We start from the raw sequence: 23,694 nt of genomic DNA, 5'->3' as shown, positions 1-23,694 counted from the left end.
CACTGTTTCAGAAGACAATTTAAAAATAGCATGAGCAGCATCGTCCTCTTCATTGTAAATTAATCCACGTATTGCAGACAGGCTGTCAGCATCCCTGGAAGAGTTCTTACAACCTTTTTTCAGTTTTCTGTTACAAAAGTGCCTATCTGACCCACCACAGGCCATCTAATCTATGACTCTGAGGCTAGGGACACACTATGAGATTATCAGGTCATTATATGTCCTGACATTTGAAAGGGAAATCCTGAATCTGAGGTGCCGCTGGGTCGATGGTCTGAAAAGATTACCCGCCGCGGATGTGTGAGGGGGTTACAGATTCGGTCCGACCGGATTGATCTGTGCAGCAAGCATAACATGCAAGCAGACATCCTGTTGAGTCTTGAACAACTTCAGGGACATCAGCAAAACATTGCACAGTTTAGAGGACAGGATCAGCTGCTTTAGTCTCATTAGAGATCACAGATCGATGACCTGAGGAGGAAAGCCCTCGTGGGGACAATGGAATGATGAGCCCAAGCAACACATCAACTGCACTTAAGGTTATTGTAAAAAATATAAATTAAAAAAAGAGTAACAAAACACCATTTTATAAGGGACGACAGACAGATAAAAAATCATTTAAAACTCCCCTCTGCCCCTTACTTGGTGTAGCTTCCTTTGCTTGGCATTGGTCCCTTAGGGAGCATCCCTGGACCGTGGTCAGCCCGGCTGCCGGAAAGAGTTCTGCTCTGCTGCCCCTTGTTGTTTTTTTCGGGACCCCCTCACTGGCAATATCGGGGGCCGTTCAAGTACTTCCCCCCCCCCCCCTGCCTCCCAGCGGTCCCATCAAAAGGAACAACGGATAGAATCGCTTATTCAAGCACAGAAGGGTTCTTGGTGTATCCACATCACCCCTTTTCAGTTCTGCTCCCCGTCAGTTCATTGCATGTGTTTGAACTCTGTAATGATTCCTTCTGTACACATGACATCTATTGCTTCTGTCCATCCTGGAGAGGCATCCTCCTCGGTTGGTCTCCTGAAGGTTTCTTCGCATTTTTTTGCCCGTGAAAGGGTTTTTTCTATTTCTTGTGAGTTTTTCCTGATCCGATGTGAGGTCCTGGGACAGGGATGTCTAGGTGTACAGATTGTAAAGCACTCGAGACAAATTTCTGATATTGGGCTATACAAAATAAACTGAATTGAATCACTTCACTTACCGATGCTCTTAAAGAGACAATTGTCTCACAAAAAACTAAATGACATTACTAAATACCATTTTAATACATCTCTTAATCTCCTACCCCCCGACGCTCCCCTTAAAAAAGGATTAACGGATAGGTATGCAAAATCACTTATTCAAGTGGGGGAGGACTCTTGGTGTATCCACACCAATCCTTTTCAGTTCTGCTTCCCATCATCCCACTTACCGCTTCTCTAAAAAAAGACAATAGTCTCACTAAAACACCTAACAATCAACCAATTATTCATAATGTTCCAAGGACTGACAGTTTTTCCCCTGCTGGGAATGATTTCAAGTAAAAATCTGTGCCCTTGACATTGCAAACCTTTTGTATTCTGTCGCTTTAAATTAAATGAAACCATTTTGCCGCAGTGATATGAAGAAATATGTGAAGAGTGCAGTGAATTTGCATCAGTCCAGGGGTGCGATTCACTAAATGATAAGTTCAAATGAGAAAAGAGGCATCCGCAATACCCCGGTAATGCCACTTTAACAGGCAATGGCAGCAGAAGGGCTGGAAGAGCATTTATTGAGTAATTACATAATCAAAATGCAACGGGGGGAAATTTTCTGAAAATGTGTGCTTTGTTGAGAATTTCAATTGTGTCGCTGCTTATGTGTTTGATTACATTTCCATTTCATTGTGTTAAGGAAGAAGTGATGAAAATGGTGGACACACACATGGTATGATTAAATTTGCCGTATGGAAAAGCAGTGCTGATGGGTGTGCATATTTTACACACCTCACGCAGTAGAGGTGTAAGACTGACATGCTTCACTAGGTTTGTGTTTATCTGCTACCAAAGAAAAACACCCACTATGCTGTGAGAAAACACAAACGCAGACACCGGGGCATAGAGAAAGAGAAGATATTTGACATACCGGAGTATATACTGTAGTTGTACCTAGACTGTAATGAGTTTGTCTCTGAGCCAAGGCCTTGAGAACCTAACTGGTCCAGCTGCTGAAACTTAAAGTAATCGCTGCAGGAAGTAGGGTTGATGCTATTTATTGGAAACATTTCCGAGGGATCCTAGTCTTCGGGCTGGGTTTCGGTACTCGACTAATGTATCGGTTGCAGTATCGACCAAAATAACCCGAGTCCCGAGTAGTATCGAAACTGCTGAAGTCAAACAATACCAGCAGTTCAAAAGCTCTCGGTGGTACCGGCGTTGTATTTAATTTTCTTTTTACGCAGCAAAACTTAATTATCCAATATGCTATAAAACATCGGTCTCTGGTTAAAATGGCCCCGACTTGGAGACATGCAGTACACAAAAGGTGTTGGAAAAGGAGAACACTCGGGAACCAGCCAAGCGGAGGAAGACAGTTTTATTGAAGAGAAGAGTTAGAAACTCAGGATTGTTGTGTCATCGTGTTGAGGTCACCATTCAATATAGAATATTTCATGATCAAAAGTTTAGAAAAAAAAAGTTTTCTAGGAAGAAAATTCTGGTTTTGAGTGTTAATAAACTTGACAGGCATTTTAATGGTGTTATTTAACTCGATAGAACCCTTCTGGTGGTTGGGAATCTTGACACGCAAAATGAAAATCATTAGATAATAAGCTCCTTTGATAACCTTAGTTGTAACACATTACAGGCTGCGGTACAGTAATGAGGAGCCCAGAGCTGCCCTTTTATGGCCCCAAATGAGACGTTCTTGGGGACTCACAGTTTGTGGAAATTGATTGAACCCTGCCTTGTGAAGTATCAAGGGAAGTCTTCGAAATTCGAACGGAATTTTTTTTCACATCTTAGCGTAAGAGTGAAATATAAATAAAATGCACATGATCACATGCAGACTTCCTACTCCTGAACATAATATATGAGCAAACTCAAAGACCTCATCTTGAAGCATTTACAAAAATGCAGTCAAGACACAATTACATACACACACACACACACACACTTTTACCCCCATCTTCCACAAACCTATTCCAGTTGACACTTTGATTAACTGTACAAGAGCATATAGATCTATGAGGTGTTGATTGTCTTATTGGATAGACTTTCTCTTCAGCACTAAAACCGGCATGCATCTGCACCACGTCAATTAAAAGAGAAATAGCTGGAGTCGTTACGCACAGCAGTCATCAGAAATGGACAGCAGGAGAGAAATTAAGGACAGATTTATCTGGAGAGACATCCTGAAAGAGACGGGTGGAAAAAAAGTTTGTAGATGTAAGTGGGAAAGCATCTGATACTTTGCTTCCTTTTTTAAAATAACGAACCTGAGCCAGCAATGTTCAGGCGGAAACCACCGGTCCTGAAAAGAAAAGGCAATGCTAAAATGCTTTACAATTGCATTCCTTGTAATGTTTATCAATAAGTCATATTCTTTATTAATCTAAGGGAAAATTTCCTTACTTCTCACTTGATTTATTATATTAGTACATATTGTAAACATGAGTTTATGGTCCCGTTCAGATTAAAATAGGCCATGAAATAGGGTATGCTTTAGGGCGGGGCTACGTGATAGACGGGTCACTACCACAGTTGTCCACCAGTTGTCTGTGTTTTTGTCGTCTTTACAGTGTTTGGTTTTTGTTCATGGTAGTGAATTGTAACATGTTGGTAGTTGTATTGAGCTCATTGTTACTTATGGTTGTAACAAAAGAAAATGGTGACAGCTAAAATAAAAGTAAGTGAGACTAAACTATGGAGAGGCAGCCTAGCTGTTTCCCATTCTTCAAGTATGACTGCGAAGCTAAAACTGTCCATATTCCAGTTGTGTACTTCTCATTAACTTTCAAAGAGAAAGAGAATAAGTTCATTACCCTTAATTATGTTTTTGTTTTTTTAAGCATGAGATGATTGCAAGGTGGAATTCGGAGTTACGTGTTAAATACTGAGAATGCGAAGCGTTCAGCCAGGGGCTAAACAGAGACATTACTTATCTTTCAGCTTTCAGAAATGTATCCGGATAAAAATCACAAGATATCCATGGTTCAAGTGGGATTCATTGGTGAGTGTTTTGCACATGTAAGTCGTCCCCCACGGGACTCAACGTGGGATTTGCTGGAATTCATGTCAACGAAAGTAAAAAGGGGCTTTAGGAATCATGTGAGATTCGTTATTTAAGAAATCCTGCCGGTGAAACAGATGGCATGCTGGGAATCGAACAAGGCTTCAATGCGGATACCGACAGGAGATTCCTAAAGAGCCGGCCTTTGATTTCCACCATCATCATGTAAATTAATAATGGCAGGCGTACATATTGTTGAATGTGCATTTACCCCCCCTAAGAGATTGCTTGAGGAGAATAATTGTATTACTCGCAGGGCATTGCATGATACCGTTGCAGTGGGCTATTAGATGTGTGGCGAATTTTCTCATCTAATTGAGTTCGTTTTGCCAGCTGGAACAAGTTCTAATGAAAATAAATTGGTATCTTCAATAGTTTCAGTGAGAGCGCAGCGTGGGTCTAACTTGACTCATTGTAGCCATCACTCCCGTCAGTTATGGTAGTAGGTGGTCACCAGCTGAAGCAGAGGTTGCAGAAATAGACGTCGTCATTTTGCATCTGGAGACACAGTACACGATATGTGATGGGTTCAAATTTAGCCAAATCATGAGAGCATACGTCAAAAGGTCCAGTTAAAATGATTGCGCACCATAGAGGTGACCCCGGCTAGTCGACTCCCACAGTGTAAAGGAAAATATAGCAATCAGTCAAAGGGTAATTTAATTTGTTACATAGAATTTCTAAATACCAAAAACATTTGGCTACGGTTCCGACCGATCTATGAATCGGAACGCTTGCATAGGGTTTTGGGTTTTGTTGGATTTTTTTCCTGATCCGATGTGAGGTCCTGGGACAGGAATGTCCGACGTGTACAGATTTCAAAGCCCTCTGAGGCAAATTTGTGATTTTGGGCGATACTACATAAACTGAATTGAATAAGAACGTTGGAATTGATGAGCAGTTGTCCGAAATCGTCTGGGAGAGGCGCATATAAGCAGTCGTTTGTGGCTAGTATCTCTCTAGTTTATCATTTACCTTCTGTCTATAAATATTGTAAATGTAGAAAATGGGCTACGAACCAAAAGTTAAATTAGACACTTCTACACAGCTTTGCATTGAACAGCTTAACGAACGTCACATGTACGTTGGCCAATTATTGTTTTCTTAAACATGGCGCTTGAATATAGGGGATCAATGAGCAAGACTCAACCAATCATTTTGTACATTTTTAGTCTGGGACACCACGAGTATACTGCGAGTTATTAGTGTACTAAATTGTGTTCGGCATGCTAAGTTGATCACCCGTACTGACGCTTGTTAAATCCAAGCACAGTAATTATCATGATGATGCAGATTCAATGAAAAGGTGAATCAAAGTGCAACCAGGAGGTTGGCAAGGCACAGCAATGACATTTAAAGTTGCCTTTTCACTTTTACCTCTCGAAGAAACAGGTGACCAGAATTAAATTGTACCACTGTTTGAGACTCATCTTAAGTGCTCCTAAAATAAACTGATATGGTATATTCACTGTTGCATCCCAGACCAATTTCCTAAATTATCTTCACAGTGGACAATTCTGCAGGATAATTGTTATGTTCCCCGACTGAAGCCTGCGAGGAGGAACAATGACTGTAGCGTTACCCGAGGGAGAAAAAACCAACAGGCAAAAAAAGGGATAAATAAAAAGGTGGGTTTATTAACTAAAGGCAAAACAAGAACTTCTTCCTCCAAGTGAGGAAGCGACAATACTCGCAGTATCTATGTACAGCAAGATGAACCAACAAACAGCACACTATTGACCACACGTGACAGCAACCGCAACAATACACAGCTTGTACTCTGCTACGACACACGTAACAAGATTTAAACCCAACGTTCACTTACAAAAAAAGATGATTTTGAAGCTTCGTCATCTGATGTAATTCACTTTTCTTCTCCCAGCACAGTAATTCTAGCTGAATCCAGCAAAGTAAATGTCTGACTAAATCAGAACAAAAATAAACCATAAAGGCGTGATTACACCTGTAGTCTCATAAATTTCATTTAATCCTTTTACTGTCGGGTTTAAAATGTCACAGTGTTGGCAGCATCCCATGGACCGAACCAATGAGCCGGAGAGAAAGAAGATGGGAAAGTTGGCTCATAGATGAAGTTACGATGTCAGCACTCCTTTGTTACTCTGGGCTAATTGGGCGATTTGACCCTTTAAAGAAATAGAACGCATTAAAGGCAATGACGGGTCCACAGTGTAGACGTGTGCACAAGCCAACAAACGACAAGTGAAGTTTACAATATGAAGAGACTTTGCATCGTGTTGGGATTATTTTTGTGGTCAATTATTTGTGTGAATTGGTGAAATAAACACATTGGATTTCCAATAAATTCTCCACTTTTTTGCTGCTCACTCTTCCTCCCTGTGTTAGGCAGATTGAAGAATAGCCGCTTATCAAAGCTCAGCTAATTCAGCGATAATCACATTTAAAAATAATTGTAACTTAAAAGCTTTTGTTTTGTGGACGAGTGCAAATGTATGTTTAGGAGTTGAGGTGGAGGGCGCCACAAACCCTCTCTCATTCAATCAAGTAATGTTTATTGTTTTTCTTTATTGATTGTCGCGCATTACATAACCTTTTAGTTTATTAGTATGATTCCTCTGTTATGTGCATAATTCCACCTTTTTGAAAATAAAAAACAAAATAAGAATGCATCAAGTTGAAGAAATCCGCTGTTCTAGCTTAAACAAAGTGCCTTCTTAACGTTATAAATGCATTCCGATATAATATATTTTGCTTTATGTGACATTTAGGTGGTCCAGTCTGTATTTTGTCTGAGGAAGAATTTAGTTTGTGTACTTTTAAAGTATGTTTCTGATTATAAATGGTCTTTTAGAGTTTGATGAATGAAAGGTCGGCTCTGCGCTCTCATTGCTTTGACTTGCTGACATTTTCTGTTCGACCTCTGAGAAAATAGAGAGGTTAGAGGAAACACACACACACATTCAGGCAGGCATATTACTGAACCACACCGTTCCATACATGTACTAGGACTACAGCCACTTGCATCATGACTGAGTCGTGCTTGCCTGCAGGTAATCATCTCCATCATTGAAAATCTGCACAAGAAGCAAGCTTGCAAAAAAAAGTGTCGCTAATGTGCCGGCCATTTCACAAGGTCCATAATTTGATTATTTGCTTCAGAAAAAGCAGCGACAATGATGGAGCGACAAAGGAGAAAGCCAAACTCCCTCAAGCCAAACTCCCTTGGGCAGCACGGTGGCTCAGTGGTTAGCACTGTCGCCTCACAGCACGAAGGCCCTGGGTTCGAATCCCGGTCGTTCCAGGTCCTTTCTGTGTGGAGTTTGCATGTTCTCCTCGTGCCTGCGTGGGTTTCCTCCGGTTTCCCCCACCATCATAAAGACATGCACCGCAGCCTCACACCGGTTCGTATGGATGTGAATGAATGTTGGTGGTGGGGGAGGGGCCGTAGGCGCTGATTGGCAGCCACGCTTCTGTCAGTCTGCCCAAGGGCAGCTGTGGCTACTGATGTAGCTTACCACCACCGGGATGACTGTGTGTGTATGACTACTGGACTCTGGACTCTGTAAGTGACTTCGGGTATTTAGAGAAGCGCTATATAAAATTGAATGTTATTATTAACCCCACCATCACCATCCCCTCGTGTTCCTCCGATGTATCACGGTAACTGAAATGTCAAACCGAGCGTCAGCGTTAAACACTGAAGGGCCCCGTGAGCCGCTTTCAGTCGTCTCCCGCTTCTCAAGTGTGACGTATCATCGCCGCCACGGAAGGGGGAAGACATCCGGAGAGTTCCAGAGGCGTGCTGGAAATGATGAGACTATGAGGAGTCGTCGGGGCTCGTTCTTTTCATTCTGATCATTGCCCTTAATTTCTACTATTAATACTGACATTACACACGGAGAAGAGTGTCTGACTGGGTGATGGCCGCTGATGAGACGCCGAAAGAGCAACGATGCCATGACTCCTTTTGATTGGGTAGATTTGCACTGGAAGCTGTTCCTTTCACTCATGAAATACAACTTGAGCTACGTCAAGGGAAGAGCAGACTCGCCAAACCCAGATGAGACCTCCACACACCAGACAGCTACTATTACACCACCAGTACTTTCATGTCAAGCCACTTGGGTGACACAGACCAGTCCTCAGGGTTTGGGTGAGTCAACCAACAGCAGCCCAATGTTCCCTCAGCGTCATCCTTGGCTAATTTTTATTATTTTGTCGGTAACTTAATTATTTTTAGGCGGTAGTAGGGCAGGTCACAGTGGGAAATAAATATTGCAAGCAGGAATGTCCAGTGCTATTGGGCATCGAAACAATGCTCTGGCATCGGCAGAGGTAAATGGACCTGTACTTGTAAAGCGCTTTTTATAGTCTTCCGACCACTCAAAGCTCTTTAAAGTACATACAGTTAAAAACATAATTCACCCATTCATACTCATTCATACACTGATGGTAGGAGCTACTATGCAAGGTGCCACCTGCCCATCAGGACTAACATTCACACACCGTAGGCAAAGCTATGGGAGCAATTTTGGGGTTAAGTGTCTTGCCCAAGGACACATCGACATTGTCGAGCAGAACCTGGGATCAAACCGCCGATCCTGTGATTAAAGGACGAAACCTGCTCTACCACTAGGAGAGCAGGGTCGTAGTGATCTGAGTACATAGGACGAAGGGAACATAGAATTAAGGGAACATGGACCACGCCCATTCAAAAGGTTTCTGAACTTTGACGAAACCGAGGGGGAGCCAGGTATCAAATGTGTAAGCAAGAGCTTTTGGAAAACATTTACTTTTATATTCACTGAAATTAACCTCCTCTTTCTAGAGCAGTATAGACTGCTCGACAAAAGAGGAATAGTTTGCAGGCCTGTAGGACTCAATGTTATAAATGTCTTTTGAATAGATGGTTTGTGTGAGTGGAGCCATGGAGAGTTAGAACATATTAAATTGTCAGGGATTTTAAATAATAAAAAATATATGCTATTGGTTGAATTATGAGAAATGTAGGATCGACTTTAATCCTTTATAGATTTTGCCAAGCACTACAAGAATAAAACCGTTGCAATGAGAGGCCATTTTATGAAATGTGTATTCCTTCAAACAGCCCCTTTCACTTTCAGACACTTAAGATGTTAAACTACATCACGGCTGGTTTGCTGGCAAAGATATTTCTGGGAAGTGACGCATATATAAAAATATTGTCTCTTTGAAGCAAAGGGAAGCAGTGTCCATGTGACAAGGGAAACACAACATCAATCTGTTGCCTCGCTCCCAAATCGTCCTCCTTTCCATTTGATGTATTCAGCTGTTCCCACCGCTGAGTAGGAGGATTCACAACCGGGCCGTCTCTTCTTTCCTCGTTTCCTCGTTTTAGTCCCTCTTGTCAAACTCTTCCAGTCATTCCTGTTTCTTGATCCCCGGTGCGTTCTCAACAGGTCCCAAGTCTTGAGTGGGTGGCTCCACATCCTGTCACTAAATTTAACGCCACATTTCTCCCCTGTGGCAACCACGTATTCCCTTCATGTTCCTTCTCCTAAACCTTACTGTACAATAATGTTTTACTTTCACTTTCTGCTGTACATTTACAGCACATTAAAGTGTGCGGAATACGGATGTCTTAGCATTTCTGAGACCTCTTGGTGACACTTGAGATCCCCTGAAAGCCTAAATAGCAACATTTTGCATGGTTGGCAATAACTGGACGACAGACTCACGCCACTAATACCGATGTGTCATGTGTGTAGCGATTGGACAAACGAGTCGTGAGGCCAGTGAAAAGATTTGTCTACCAGAACGTCTTGGACAGAAGGACGTTTAGGATTTAATAAATTAAAGTTTAACAATATTTCATGACAAAGGTAGATAGACAATTAACGTTTACAAACGTGAATCCGGAATGAGACCAACGTCCACAGTCCAACATAGCTCTGTCTAGCTAGCTCAAACCAAAAAGAACTCTCCCTCATCACGATGTCTTTGATAGTTAGTAACAGACACTTCCCTAAACACCTCAAAAGTAAATCATTGGCGGGTTCAAATAATGCAACAATTCTTTAATTGTCTTAAAGCCAACAACTCTACACCATCAACTCAAGCAAGTCTTGACAAATAATTTTCCTTTTGTCGCATTGCTTACTTTTAGTTTTGCAAGTCTTCTGGACACAAGTGCTGTGTCATGTTTGAGCATCCACCTCCCCTTCATGGTGTGGACTATCCCTCTCCATATGCTAGACCAGTTGCTTTTAATGTTGAATAATCACACAGGTGGGTTTACATTGGAGTAAAATGATCTCTAGTTGCATTGATGCCAGACACCCTGACCAACAATTGTATTTGACAAGTTGGGGTTAATTCGTGTCAGTAATATTTTTATTGAAATACATAATCCAGATACCAGCAAAGTTAATTTGTTGAATATGGGAAATTGCAATGCATATCCATATTTCAAGTCACCCAATACAAACTACACTGTCCCACATATGGTAGGTTTGTTTTTATATACCAAGGCACCATTGTCCCTGTTTATACAGTATATGAAGCAGTGAAATGCTTTGCATATATTTCTCAGCCGATACTACAGGTTTACCTGTAATATTCATAAGGGCACGTATAGGGAGGTCATGAGAACAGCAGTCAATGAGCTAGGAGAAGGCAGCTGGAATGTCAAGTGTACTTTTTCTTCTTGGAGGTTTCTTTTTGTTCTGTTTTTGTTGTAAAACTGTCAGTTCTGCCTGCACATAACTTTTTCTTTACGACACAGTGAGATCAAATTGAGGTGAATAAAAATGCTCACTGTGCAGAGAGACTGAGAAATTGGACTCACTTAAGAAACACAACAGCTTTAAAGAATGTGATTTTTAGTCGAAGCTGAAGGGACAATAATTGCATCTCCTACTGGGATAATCTGAAAAGGTAGACATGCTCTTTGAGACTGTGCTTGAGACATAATGACTTGGTTTAGCAATTACATTTAAATACCAGGATGGAATGTGTAATGCTTTAAACTTTGAACACACCGAGAACAAAATAAATGATGCAGCATTAAGAGTCACAATGACAGCAGAGTCTCATAACTAAAAAGGGGCACATCTTAACAATTTGACCCCTTGGTCAATATGACCCGATTCAATGTTTAACCCTCCTGTTACCTTTATATTTACATATTTTTACAGTCAATATGACAGCTATTAAAATCTCCAGAAAATTATTAGAATTAATATTAGTTTAAGTGTGAGGTTATTATGTTTGTTTGTTGACCCCGAAAGAACACCGACATTAAACATTGAATCGGGTCAAATTGACCCGAAGGCGACAGGAGGGTTAAATATTGAATCGGGTCAAAATGACCCGAAGGCAACACAAGGGTAAGAAAAGAAAAAAAAGTATACGATGGCATTGCAAACGACATGAAAGTTGTGAACATTGCATTTTGTAATTCAAAGACGGCAGTTATTTAACTCATGAAACCCCAAAACGGAGCCAAATGTGCCACAATGACGCTTAAAGCATGATTAGCATGTCCCATTCCGATCTGGTGGTGCTTTATGCCCATAGTCTACAATTCAGTGAAGGGAAGCCACGACTTGGGATGTCTGGCTGGTTTGGTTCGCAACGCTTTACTCGCGTGACTATCCTCACCCGACTATTAGCCGTGTTCACACTAAAAGCGTTACGAAGCTCCACGAGGGGCGGGGCTTATCTCAGTGGCTCATCTCAGTGCAAACCGTTATAATTTCCTTCATCCACCACGGAAGAATTAACCACTAGTTCTGCTTCATATTTGCTGAGGACATCCCACAAGCGTCAGAACATCTAACGCCCTCGTGTTTGGGTTCATGACATCACCCGTAGGCTCACACAGCTCGGTGACTTTCACCGACTACGTCTGAATAACTTCCGCTTCCAGCGCTACTAGAGCAGCTGCAGCAGTTCGATTCAACAACTGCACGATGTCAGTGATGACGGGCGGAGCACAGACGGCAACGGTTGCGATTGACGCACATTTTCGCCGGGCAGCGCGAATGACACGATATGCGCGAAACTTTGGCGAAAAATGTGCACGACGCTGAGTTGCGAGAGCCAATTAGCGTTGTGCACATTTTTCTTTGCATTGACTTTCCATGGGATATACTTGAGCGGAAAATTCGCAACGCTTTTGGTGTGAACGCAGCATAAGAGGCTGCAAGCGGGTGCAGAGGGCTCTTCCACACAGCCGTCCCCTTTTATTTAAAATATAGCTTGAGAACAATTTGTAGCAGCAAAATGGTACAAACCTCTTTTGTGGGGTAACGACTGAAGTGAGAGAGCCTGACTTGAAAGAAACAATCAGTGTGTGTGGAGAGAGAAAAAGACGAAAAATAATGAGAATTCGGCATCTCTCAACCGTTCTGTTATCATTCCATTCCCTTTGCTCCCTCTCAGAGTGTCTAAACATTTACCGAGACGGGGCACTACATGGCAGATGGCCATTCATAATTCAAGATGATTTGAGTACACATTTCTGGGTTTTACAGCGGCTGAGATGCCTTTTTTACGGTCATAAATTCCAATTTTAAAACTCCAGCTTCCTGAGCCCCTAATGCCTCCACAATTACACTTGGGCTCAACTTGTTTTTGGTGCACTTGTTAAGTAATGCTGATATGACTGAAGAAATAATGTTGAAACTCTGATTTTAGAGTATGAAATAAATATATTCCTGGACCCTGGTGTAGGACTGTCACAATGTTCATTACATGTTTATCTGTTAAGGACTAGGGACCAAAAACAGCACATCATAGATGTATGCATGACGATGAGAAAATGGAAACTTAGACAAATTTAACAAATAATATACTTTATGCTTACATAAACTAACTTCACGTCACACAAGGTAAAATAAGAAGGGCAGGAAGTATCTTTAACTTGGGAATAATTTCACAATGCAAAGAGGAAGTATAGTAAAAGTAAAGTTGCTAAATGAATGAATAACACAATAATACATACAGTACACTGTAAAAAAAGATCCTAATTTTACGGAAAATAACTAAATATTTACAGTATTTTTCTTTTTTTTTGAATTACATGCAAAACTCTGTGAAATTACAGACATTATCTTTAAATTAACAACCCAACTGTTAATTTAAGTTTTATGCTCATAATACAAAATAACATGTTTTTCCCATTTTTGTAAAGAAAAATGACTGTATTATTAATACAGTCTTTTTACCGTTTTCTTAAATGACATACAAATTCATGTAAAACAACAATTATTACCTGTAATTAAATGTGGAGCTCCTTATATGAAGGTTTATGTCCATACTAACAATTTAACGATTTTCTTTGTAATTTTAAGGTAGATCATATTATATTTATATTAATGTGTACTTTTACATTCAAACTCTGTAAATCTGAATCTAAATGTAGCTAACTTTTGTCATTACATTAAACATATTGCATTTTTTTAAGAGTACAAAGTAGAAGAAATAATAGGTTTTGATACTTGTTCTTTATAGGAGCATTATAGGGCGACCGTGAGTATTTGTCCAGTGTCGGTGTCCCGGGCGAGACATCTAACTTCTAACTGTAAGTCGCTTTTGGATAAAAGCGCCAGCTAAATGCATGTAACATGCTTGAAAGTTTCAACCTCAAGAGAGCATTGCAGCAGAAACTTGCCATATAGGATTTAGTGTCAACTAGAAATAAGACCGTCACAATGGCAATGACCACCACGAGCGGAGCGAAGCATCCCAGATAGCAGTTGATCCTATCCGCCTCCTGTCGCTCGGTTTGGTCATGCCACGGATCCGCGCACCATCAGACAGCGTTGTAACTGCGGTGGATGCTCCAAGTTGTTGCCCTTCGACTTTTCAAACTGGTATTTTCAAAACTGCAGCTCTTTGCGCCAGAAGTACGAGTTAGGTAAGTGTTGAATTGTGTTGCTACTGTCGAATTATGGCTCGTTTTCTTAAGAGTTCCCTCTTCTTTTGGCTGCCGCTAACATTGCTTTGTGAAGTTTGAGGTATTGTTAGACTTCAACGTAAATAAGTTATTACCGTAACATCCCGGTTTTAAAAGAAAAAATCGTATTTAATCACACACAGTTGGTGATGGTGTATAAGCTGATGTTGCTACTGCACGTGTCCCCTCTGCCAGGGCTGGTCCAGCTAACTACCATGTGTGGTTCTCATGGAGCTATCTTCTGCAGCTAGCGCTGAATTGTCAGTGGTTAGGTTACTTAAGCTCCAACCCAAGGGTGCGCGATGGAAGCTGAGCGAGCTAACCGCTAGCCCGCGAGCTAATAACGCTAGCTCATGAGCTAATAGCGCTAGCTCGCGAGCTAATAGCGGCGCCAGCACAGACCTGTTTTAATTTAATTCTGCATGTATTGAGTTCTCAACACGTAACTTAGAATTTGCAATGTCATCCTCACAGTTGTACAGAAGTGACAACACTGTTGATCGCCATCTCTACAATTCAGGTAAGCACATTCTTTGGAAGGAAATGTTTTCACAGCAACTTAAAGACACATTTGAGAGGGAACCGTATAACCTGTTTAACTTTATAATGACCAGATTTGTATTAATTCATTAAAATACTATCTTAATAGCGTAGTGTTTGTTAGGATCTGTGTGTTTCCTGTTTTATGTTGAAGTCCCTGTCTCGTTTCCTGTTGCCCTGCTCTTCCCTCCCTGTGCTTGTCTGTTTCTTTCCTGATTGTTTCCAGACACGCCCTGATTGTTTCCACCTGTGTCTCGTTCCCCTGTGTATTTAATCTGTGTCCTTCTGTTTGTCTGGTGTCAGATCGTCTTTTTTCGTTCCCGTGTGGTGTTGTCCGTGTTCCTGTCCTGAGAATAAACTCAGTTTTTCGTGAAACTCCTGCTGCGTTTGGGTCCTCCACACCACGCATCCGTAACAGTGTTTTTATAAAAATGACTTGACATGCTATATAAGCACTACAAATTAATACAATTGAGAACAAATAGATATTGTATATTTCCTGAAAGAAAAGATGCATTTCAAACATTGTTTGTATTTTGGTTTGTTTTAGATAAAATGAACAGAAAGAATGGGCCTGTCTCCAGCTCCACCATTAGACGGAGGGTCCGTCAAGATGTTTTGACTACATCACTGTGATTGATGGGAAACTGAATACAACTTTGACTGTTAAGTAAAGTTTCTTCTCTTCAATGTGTATAACACGCCTATTATTGCCGTTTAATCTCTTTTTTTACGGTATACCTCGTGTTTTCAAACACAAATTTTCGTACTCCTGGTTATAAAGAACTTTAATAGTTGCAAAATATTATTTTTTTCAATGTTCTTGGAACAGAAGGTTATATTTCTGTGACAAGTGACACTGTTTGTTTCTTTCCTCTGTAATTCAGGATGTTCCACTTCATAGAATTCTTGACTAACAAAACGGTAGCAGTAGTGCCACAAAGCTATACCAGCTTTGTGGCACTACTGCTACCGTTTTGGCCGAATTATCCGAGGGACGAAAGGGTGGACAAGGCTGTCAGAAGCGCCGAACAACCTGGCCCAGACTGGCAGACACGTGACGTCAGAGTAATTGGATCATGCGGTATTATATTAATATTGTATTAATTGGCGTTTTAAGCGGATATAAAAATCACTTTTATATATGTTGGGGGAAACAACATTTTAAGCACATTGTTCTGTTTATAATTCTGTACTTTTTCATTGTGTTTATGTGACTTAATTTTTAGATAATTACTTGGTGGAAATATATGTCTTGCGACATCAGATCTCCAGTCAGAAGAGGAGGCAATTCCTAAAAGAGGAAGCCAATGCGGTGTGAGTAAATGTGTATACATTTTATTCTTTAGAACACTTTTACCTTAATAAAATAAAGCGTCTGTCATTCATTTTTATAGTATGACCAATTAGTTTTTTTCTATCTCTTTCTAGCCATTTCTATGGAGACTCGGATGGAGACAGTGAAAATGAAAATTCCCCACAAAACAGGGGTCCAACCACTAGCGGGACAGTTGTCCCTCCAATCATTGCCTCCTCCTAACTATTCCATGTACTCCATAACCAGCAGGACAGCGAACACGCCAGGGGGACACGCCCACCTGGCGAGGGGCGTGGTGTGGTTCAGACACCATTGCCTGCTGTGGTGAGCAACACCTCAAACGGCTATGGGATTCAAATTGAACCTTTTAATCATTTAATTTTTTAAATGTTAACAATTGTTAATTGGATACAAGACATGCAATACACACTGTCACATTGAATCCAAGTGAATATGATTATTATGATTGCATTAATGAAATTGTATAAAACTTGATATTTCCATATTTTATGTAAAATCTCTTAATCGTTACATTTTTTAACTGTTTTTCGAATGGTTTTTTTATATAGCTGTTCCAGTTCAAATCCTAGGCATGCTGGAGACAATTACAGAGGTGAGAGACCCGGTTCCGTTTCCGTGTACCACAATGGAGGAAGTGGACCTTTTTGAGCAACGGCTCAAAGATCCCGTCAACATTCTAATGAGTGGTGAGTTTTTTTGTTTTAAGAATCTCACGCAAAGCTGATTAAAATCTATTGTATGTAATTTACACTAGACAATACCATGTTTGATGGAAATGTTTTTTCAAACATTCTGTAAAGTATCAAATATTAATCGTACTTTTTCGATCCATTTTCGATTTCCTCCCTGGCAACGATCGGACGACATGATGCCAAACGTGGAACATCCTCGAATGAATGGAAAAAAATTATTCAGTCAAATGACATCTAAGACTTTGCTCCTGCGTAAGTAACTAATATTTAATGAAAACAATTTGGATTCACCCAGAGGTCTTGATTAGTGTTCAAACTTACGAATAACCATCTTTCCCAGATCTTTTTTTAACAGTGCTAAATAAAATGTTTGAATTGCAACTTTATTCTACTTGGGTAAATGTTACTCGACTATATCTTTACATAATAGTTATATGATATATTGGCTCTAAATATAGCATAGCACACCTTAAGTGCCAGACAGCTACTAGATTTTAGGCTGCATTTCTGCTCTATGTTGCACTGAGGATTCATGAGATTTTGTATCTGCTTGTGTGATTACAGATGCCGTCAGAAAGAATCATGCCACACATGCATCCACTGATGAACAGATTCTAAAGCATGCCATTAGGTGGTTCAACCTGGCAGCAAACCGGGGTAGCTCCAGGAGGCGTGCTACTGTCGACATCCCCCACACTGAACAGAATTAAAAATATATATTTATATTTTTATATATAATATATATTTATATATATATATTAGGGCTGTCAATCGATTAAAAAAAATTAACTAATTAATCGCACATTGTGAAATTGCGATTAATTACAAACTTTTAATCGCAATTGAGGAAATTTAAAGTTTCCCAGAGGATCCTTCAGTCCTTCTACTCTGGAGCTGTAGAGAGCGTCCTGACAGGAAGCATCACAGCCTGGTTTGGCAACTGCTCCGCTCAGGACAGGAAGGCTCTGCAGAGAGTAGTGCGTTCGGCTGAGCGCACTATTGGAACTACACTCCCCACCCTGCAGGACTTGTACACCAGGAGGTGCAGAACCAGAGCCGGCAGGATCATGAAGGATCCTCACCACCCCAACAACAGACTGTTTCAGCTGCTGCGGTCAGGCAGGCGCCTCCGTAGTCACGCTGCAAGAACAGAGAGACTGAGACGGAGTTTCTTTCCTCAGGCCATCAGGATTGTGAACTCCGACCTCACCAGGACCCCACATAGACCCACACAACTGCCCTCTTAGGCACACACACACACACACACACACTTACTGTAAATATTGTGTTTTTTATTTGTAAATAGTGTGTACTTGTTGCCCTTGCACATTCCTGCTGAGCATTGCCACTTTCATTTCACTGCACACCCTGTGTGTGTATGTGACAAATAAAACATCTTGAATCTTGAATTGAAAGTGTTGACAGACAAACGGATTGACCAATCACGTTGAAGGTTTCGTGTGACGAGTTCTTTCCGCGCCGCGTCACCCGACACGTCGCCCTCCGTTCCTCTGTGTATCAGAGGGGGAGACGGGAGGAAGGAGGAGCAGGAGGAAACCCGACTGATTCATCCACGAGTTAAACTGATTTCTGCTCCTTATTTTTGCGGAGAAATAATGGTTTAAAAAACGGAAACAGTGTCAAACCGTACTGCCGTGGTTTGACACTCAGAGGAGTGTAACAACTTCAACGAACACCGGAAGCAAGTCGAAGTGTCCTTGAGCAAGGCACTGAACCCCCAGTTGCTTCCCGGGCGCATCACTGCAGCCCACTGCTCCTTAATAACTAAGGATGGGTTAAATGCAGAGAACTAATTTCCCCTTGTGGATTAATAAAGTATATTCAACACAAAAAAATGTGCGCTAATTGCGTTAAAATATTTTAGTGCGTTAAGGCGGCCAAATTAATCGCATAGATTAACGCGTTAACGCTGACAGCCCTAATATATATACACACACACCAGTTCTCAGTTGGAAGTTCCACCATTCACTTGAGGCCACTGCGACCTATTCTCTGGGAGAATTGTGGTATTTGGGTTAGGTGGTCGGTATTTATGGTTGTATTAGTTGTAGCTCTTGTGTTCTAATGTGAGCTATAGTTTTTACTCTATATGTATGCGTGTATATATTGTCTCGAACTAATTATCAATAAATATGATTCATACATGTACAAGAAATAATTTGATGTCCTTTTAATAAACTGTTTTTGATATTATTTCCGATTGCATTTATTTTTTCCCCATTGATGCATATTAAATATATGTCGGTATGTAAAGTAATTGATCCGGGCCAAATGAGCTGCTTTATGGAAGGATCCAAATTGAATGAATATGGTGCATCGGCTGTACATCTAGCCACTGATCCGGAGCCTATGACGCATCCGGGAGGGAGTCAGTTTGCTATCTGTGATATTAATTGTGTTACATTGAACTGGAATAGGCCTTTACTGTTCAAAATATTGAAAATGACAATGCTATTAAAACATTTGATTTCCACATTCCAAGTTGTGCAAGTAAAAATAGAGGTGAGTTTGGCCTGTATTATAGAGATTTATGCCCACATGGACACTTCCAGGCGGTTAAATTAACTGGGTTTGCCCTAACGACGGAGGCCCGATTCTGCCATAGTTGCTTGCTACTTTGGGCGTCCTTTAGCTGGCAAAGACAGTAACCTTTGCCCATGTGATTGAGGCCCAGTGCTGCTATAGTGCATGCAGACTTGGGCATCCACACAACGGTGAAAGAGGGGAGTTTAGCCCTAAGAAAGTAGGCCTTGTGCTGCTGCAGTGCATGCTGTCTTGGGCATCGTAATTCAGCCAAAGACTGTGCATTTAGCCGGGGGAATTGAGGACAGCAGTTTCTTTATCCGAGAAACAGCGTTGTTGGCTGCCTTTAATTCAACCTTTTCAGCCTGGACGCAGAGCTCAAGTAGTCTTGAATGTGCCTCCAAAATGTATGGTATTTGTGGGGTTAAATCAGCCTTTTCATCGTTTGACACAAATTGGCAGAGATCGAAGTTATACTCAGCCAATTTAGCCTGGAGATGATGCTGTAGTGCATTATCAAACTGCACAATTACTGTTGAATCTACCTTGCTTCCATAGACAACTAAAATACTTTAAAGACATTCACTGTCTACAGTGAGCAGTTGAACAATTAAAATGTACATTGTCCCATATAAAGGATGGCTAATGGCCTAACTACTTTGGCCAACACCTTGGATCTGCTGGATTTGAGCTATGCAGAAGAATAAAGACAAGAAGAGGGGGAAATGGCTTCACAATGGATTGACTTGCTACATGCGGTTAAAAGTTTGAAAACATGTTGCAACTTGTATGGGATAATGGCCATGTTGGCAAATGAGTGTTGCTGTGGGCAAAGGCTGAACTCTAAACCAACCTGCCGCATAACACTGCAACACAGTTAGGGGAAAATGACATTGTCATGTTTGCACAGTTGGCATTTTGGTGGTTCTAAAGGAAAGGTCAGGGATTTGTTAAAATGCAAGAGGGTCATACTATGGGCCATCTGAATGTAAATAGAATGTCACCATGATATCAATCCAGCGATAAGCAATATATGCAGTGATTATTGTTGATTGTTCCATCTCAATTGCCGTCATCAGTCCTCATTTGGGTTATTGTGCAGGGAATGGCACTAAAACTTTTTACAAATATTTGGGTGCTTCATTTTCTTTAATTAAAGAACCACTAAACACTGGGCCTCTACTTGTGTGTTCTTGTGTTGAGGCTAACCTTGGAAATAATAGTAATAATACAAATAATAATCTACCACTTCTGAGTAGACTCAATGTAGAGGAAACGCTTCATATGGATCAATGTGTTGGAGTTCTGTTGACTGTAGAATAGTAAGTATACTACAAAGGAATTGAATGACCAACCCGCCCCTCTCAGCCGGCCTTAAAAACATACTAAGTGTGGAAATATATATATAGCCTACCATGTGTCTATGTGTGTTTGTGTTAACCTATAGGTATTATTACAACTTTACCATATAGTATTTCATTTGTATTCATACACTGCAATGGAAAGAGTTAATTGAATATACCAGCCTATAAATACAACTAAATACAGACATTTCTTTAGTTTCTTTCAAAACAAGTCATCTTTTCTATATTAGTTATGTTACCACGCTAAAACCATTGCTATTGGCTGTCTCCCCACGTTGCTTTGAACATGATTGGATAATCTGCCTGTCACTCAGAGAACTGGCCAATGAGAAATGTCGCTTGTGATTTGAAATTACGTCTGTTTGAGCGGAAGCACAGCGGTCAGGCGCTACTCGGCAGGTCTGCTAGTGTCTGCTGTTGACCTACCTGCATTATTACCTGAAGTATTTTACATATGCCTGCGATTTTAACTTGTGGGATGTCAACGGAGAAAGAAAGACTGGGACACAGAGGAAGGATCATACGGATGTGGTGACCAGCAAGTTCGTGAATTGATATCCTGCAAAATTATTGAAGATATCAGGTAAGAAAACATTTTCCTGTTACTTTCTGAAACAACCTAATGTAATTTTCTGTTTAGCATAGTTTAAACATATTTCATTTAGACATATGGAAACAAATTAATCATTTTACATGTTTAAAAGTAATGTTATTACATTAAAATCAGTTAATTAGTGTGTTCAATACAGTTCATAATGGATTAAATAATGCTATAGGTGGATAAACGGACTGTTACAAAGAGTTTGGTTAGCTAGTTAAGTAAACTAGCTTCAGGTAACGTTAGCTTGTTGGCATGATTCTGTCTCACAACCAGAAAAACATACTTGAATGTGGTTTAGGGTGGGTGACATGGATATAATTGACAGTATTCTTCACTTTTCGAACCGTACTGCACACAGCACTGGACCCTGAGCAGTGCATGGCCTGCAAGATCATGAGAAGGCTGAAGAACCAGGAGTGACAAGATACCACTGGATGGTGGGGCACATAATTCCACTCAGGGACAGGTAAGCAAACATGCAAGACAGAGAGAGATAGGATTTGTTCTTACAAAAAACAATATAAAACAGCAAACATGTGCATTTAAACAGAAACAATACACACATACATACTGTAAAAATGTCTTGTGTTCATTTAAGAAGCCTGCTCAAAACATGCATGCATGAGTTACTCTAAGTCAGACTGGGAAATAAAGCCTCTAATTTTTGTAAATGTTTCTGAGTTGGAAAAAGGCACCTTGGTGATGCTGGTGATATGATTCTTAAAACTGAGTTCACCTTCCATGGTCACTTATAGGTTTGTGATTTGTTTTTAGTGATCTGAAAATGTCTGTTTACCAACGGTCCCCATCCAACCTGACAGAGCGTGTGAGGATCTGCAGAAAAGAATGGCAGAACATCACAAATCCAGGTGTGTAAAGCTTGTCGCTTTATCGAAGAGACGAGGCTTTAACCGTGCCAAAGGTGCATTAACTAAGTACCAAGTAAAGGGTCTGAATACGTATGTCAATGTGATAATTCAGTTTTCTCTTTTTTATTACAGGGTATTTAGTGTAGATTGATGAGGTAAAAATTAATTCAAATGATTCTATCATAAGGTTGCAACATAACAAAATGGGAAAAAAGTGAAAAAGTCTGAATACTTTCTGCATGCACGAAATATGTGGTGGCAGTTTTTTTCTGATTCATTTTCACATTACCCTTTTCAACACTGATAATAGCTAATTACACGAAACTTTCTTATATTTTCAGCTCAATAAGGATTGGAACAACATTGACGGGAAACACCCAAAGTCCATCACTGTAAGTATCCACTGCAGCATATATAAAAGATATTAGTCCATTTGAACCACTATTGCAAAACCTTACATTGTGATTAATATTAGATATGATTTCTCAAGTACTTTAATGATCTGAGCAAAGCACTTTTTTAAGACAGTTCTTCCACTGGCCATAAAAAAACTGAGGAGCTTTTCCTTGCCTTCCTTTGAGTTGTACGGTGGCCCTGAGAGGTCAGGGCACTGCAACTTAATAAAACATGCTAATAGACAAAACACAAGCAAATTAAGAAAACAACTTCATCAAATTGACAGCACATGTGCAGCATTTAGAAAAGCGCTGCAAATTCAGACGACACAACACGGTACAGAAAAGCGCTGCAAATTAAGAAAAAGTGTTTCAAGAGGACACTAAATCGTGATGAACACAGCTTGGACAGGCTTGCTGTTGCTATGGTTTGTGACTCATTAAGTTATTGAAATCGGGTATTGTATCATCTGTTTACGTTGTGGACCTACAATATGCTACTGCTCTACTCACCGGAAAGTGAGCTGCATGCACCTCGCAGGACCTTGCAGAGCGGAAAAGCTGAATTATATCAGTCATTCTAATTATTTCTGAGGAGATTTGACAGATTTTAAACTGTACTATCCGGTTTAACAGTGTGGACAGACAGCCTGTAGCCTGCATCATATTCATGTAGGCATTATTAGACAAAAAATATACAGACGTATAGTCTACAGTAAGCCAAGCATTCCCATGAGACTTCTTTCCTTGATAAATCCCCAAACAGACCACTATTACCTTACCTGAAATGAACATACCTCGTACTACTATCACCACCATAAAGTTATTGCTTATATGGTTATTATGCAAGCTACAGTTAACGTAACTTTTCAATTTTGAAGATGAGGTCATATGAGATTGAATTCTGCTTTTCGCTCTGCAAAGTCCTATGAGTTGCGTGCAGCGGTCACTTTACGTGCAGAGTAAAGCAGCAGCAAAAGTCAGTTCCCAACATAAACAGATGGTATACGGAGCCGACGTCACTTCAATAACTTCACGAGTCTCAAACTAGCAGCAACAAACATGTTCAAACCGTGCTCAGCACCATTGTCCTTTGGAAACACTTCTGTTTTCTGTATTTGCGGCATGTTTTCTAAATGCTGGACATGTGTTGTCAAATTGCTAAAGTTTAATCTTAACTTGCCT

The 23,694-nt window shown here is 40.5% G+C and overlaps 2 long non-coding RNA genes across 2 annotated transcripts; both read left to right on the top strand.

Moving 5' to 3' along the window:
* The first annotated feature begins 14,012 nt into the window (after positions 1-14,012).
* LOC130210214 (uncharacterized) lies at positions 14,013-15,621 on the top strand. Its single transcript, XR_008834767.1, has 4 exons — positions 14,013-14,126; positions 14,640-14,685; positions 15,256-15,370; positions 15,593-15,621. It is a non-coding gene; the product is annotated as an uncharacterized LOC130210214 (long non-coding RNA).
* A 5,568-nt stretch (positions 15,622-21,189) lies between these two features.
* LOC130210215 (uncharacterized) lies at positions 21,190-22,101 on the top strand. The gene is made up of 3 exons (XR_008834768.1): positions 21,190-21,227; positions 21,604-21,711; positions 22,020-22,101. It is a non-coding gene; the product is annotated as an uncharacterized LOC130210215 (long non-coding RNA).
* The last annotated feature ends 1,593 nt before the right edge of the window (positions 22,102-23,694 follow it).

The sequence above is a fragment of the Pseudoliparis swirei genome, chromosome 19, assembly GCF_029220125.1.
Source record: "Pseudoliparis swirei isolate HS2019 ecotype Mariana Trench chromosome 19, NWPU_hadal_v1, whole genome shotgun sequence".
Taxonomy (NCBI): Eukaryota; Metazoa; Chordata; class Actinopteri; order Perciformes; family Liparidae; genus Pseudoliparis; species Pseudoliparis swirei.
This window is presented reverse-complemented; position numbering and strand designations above follow the sequence as displayed.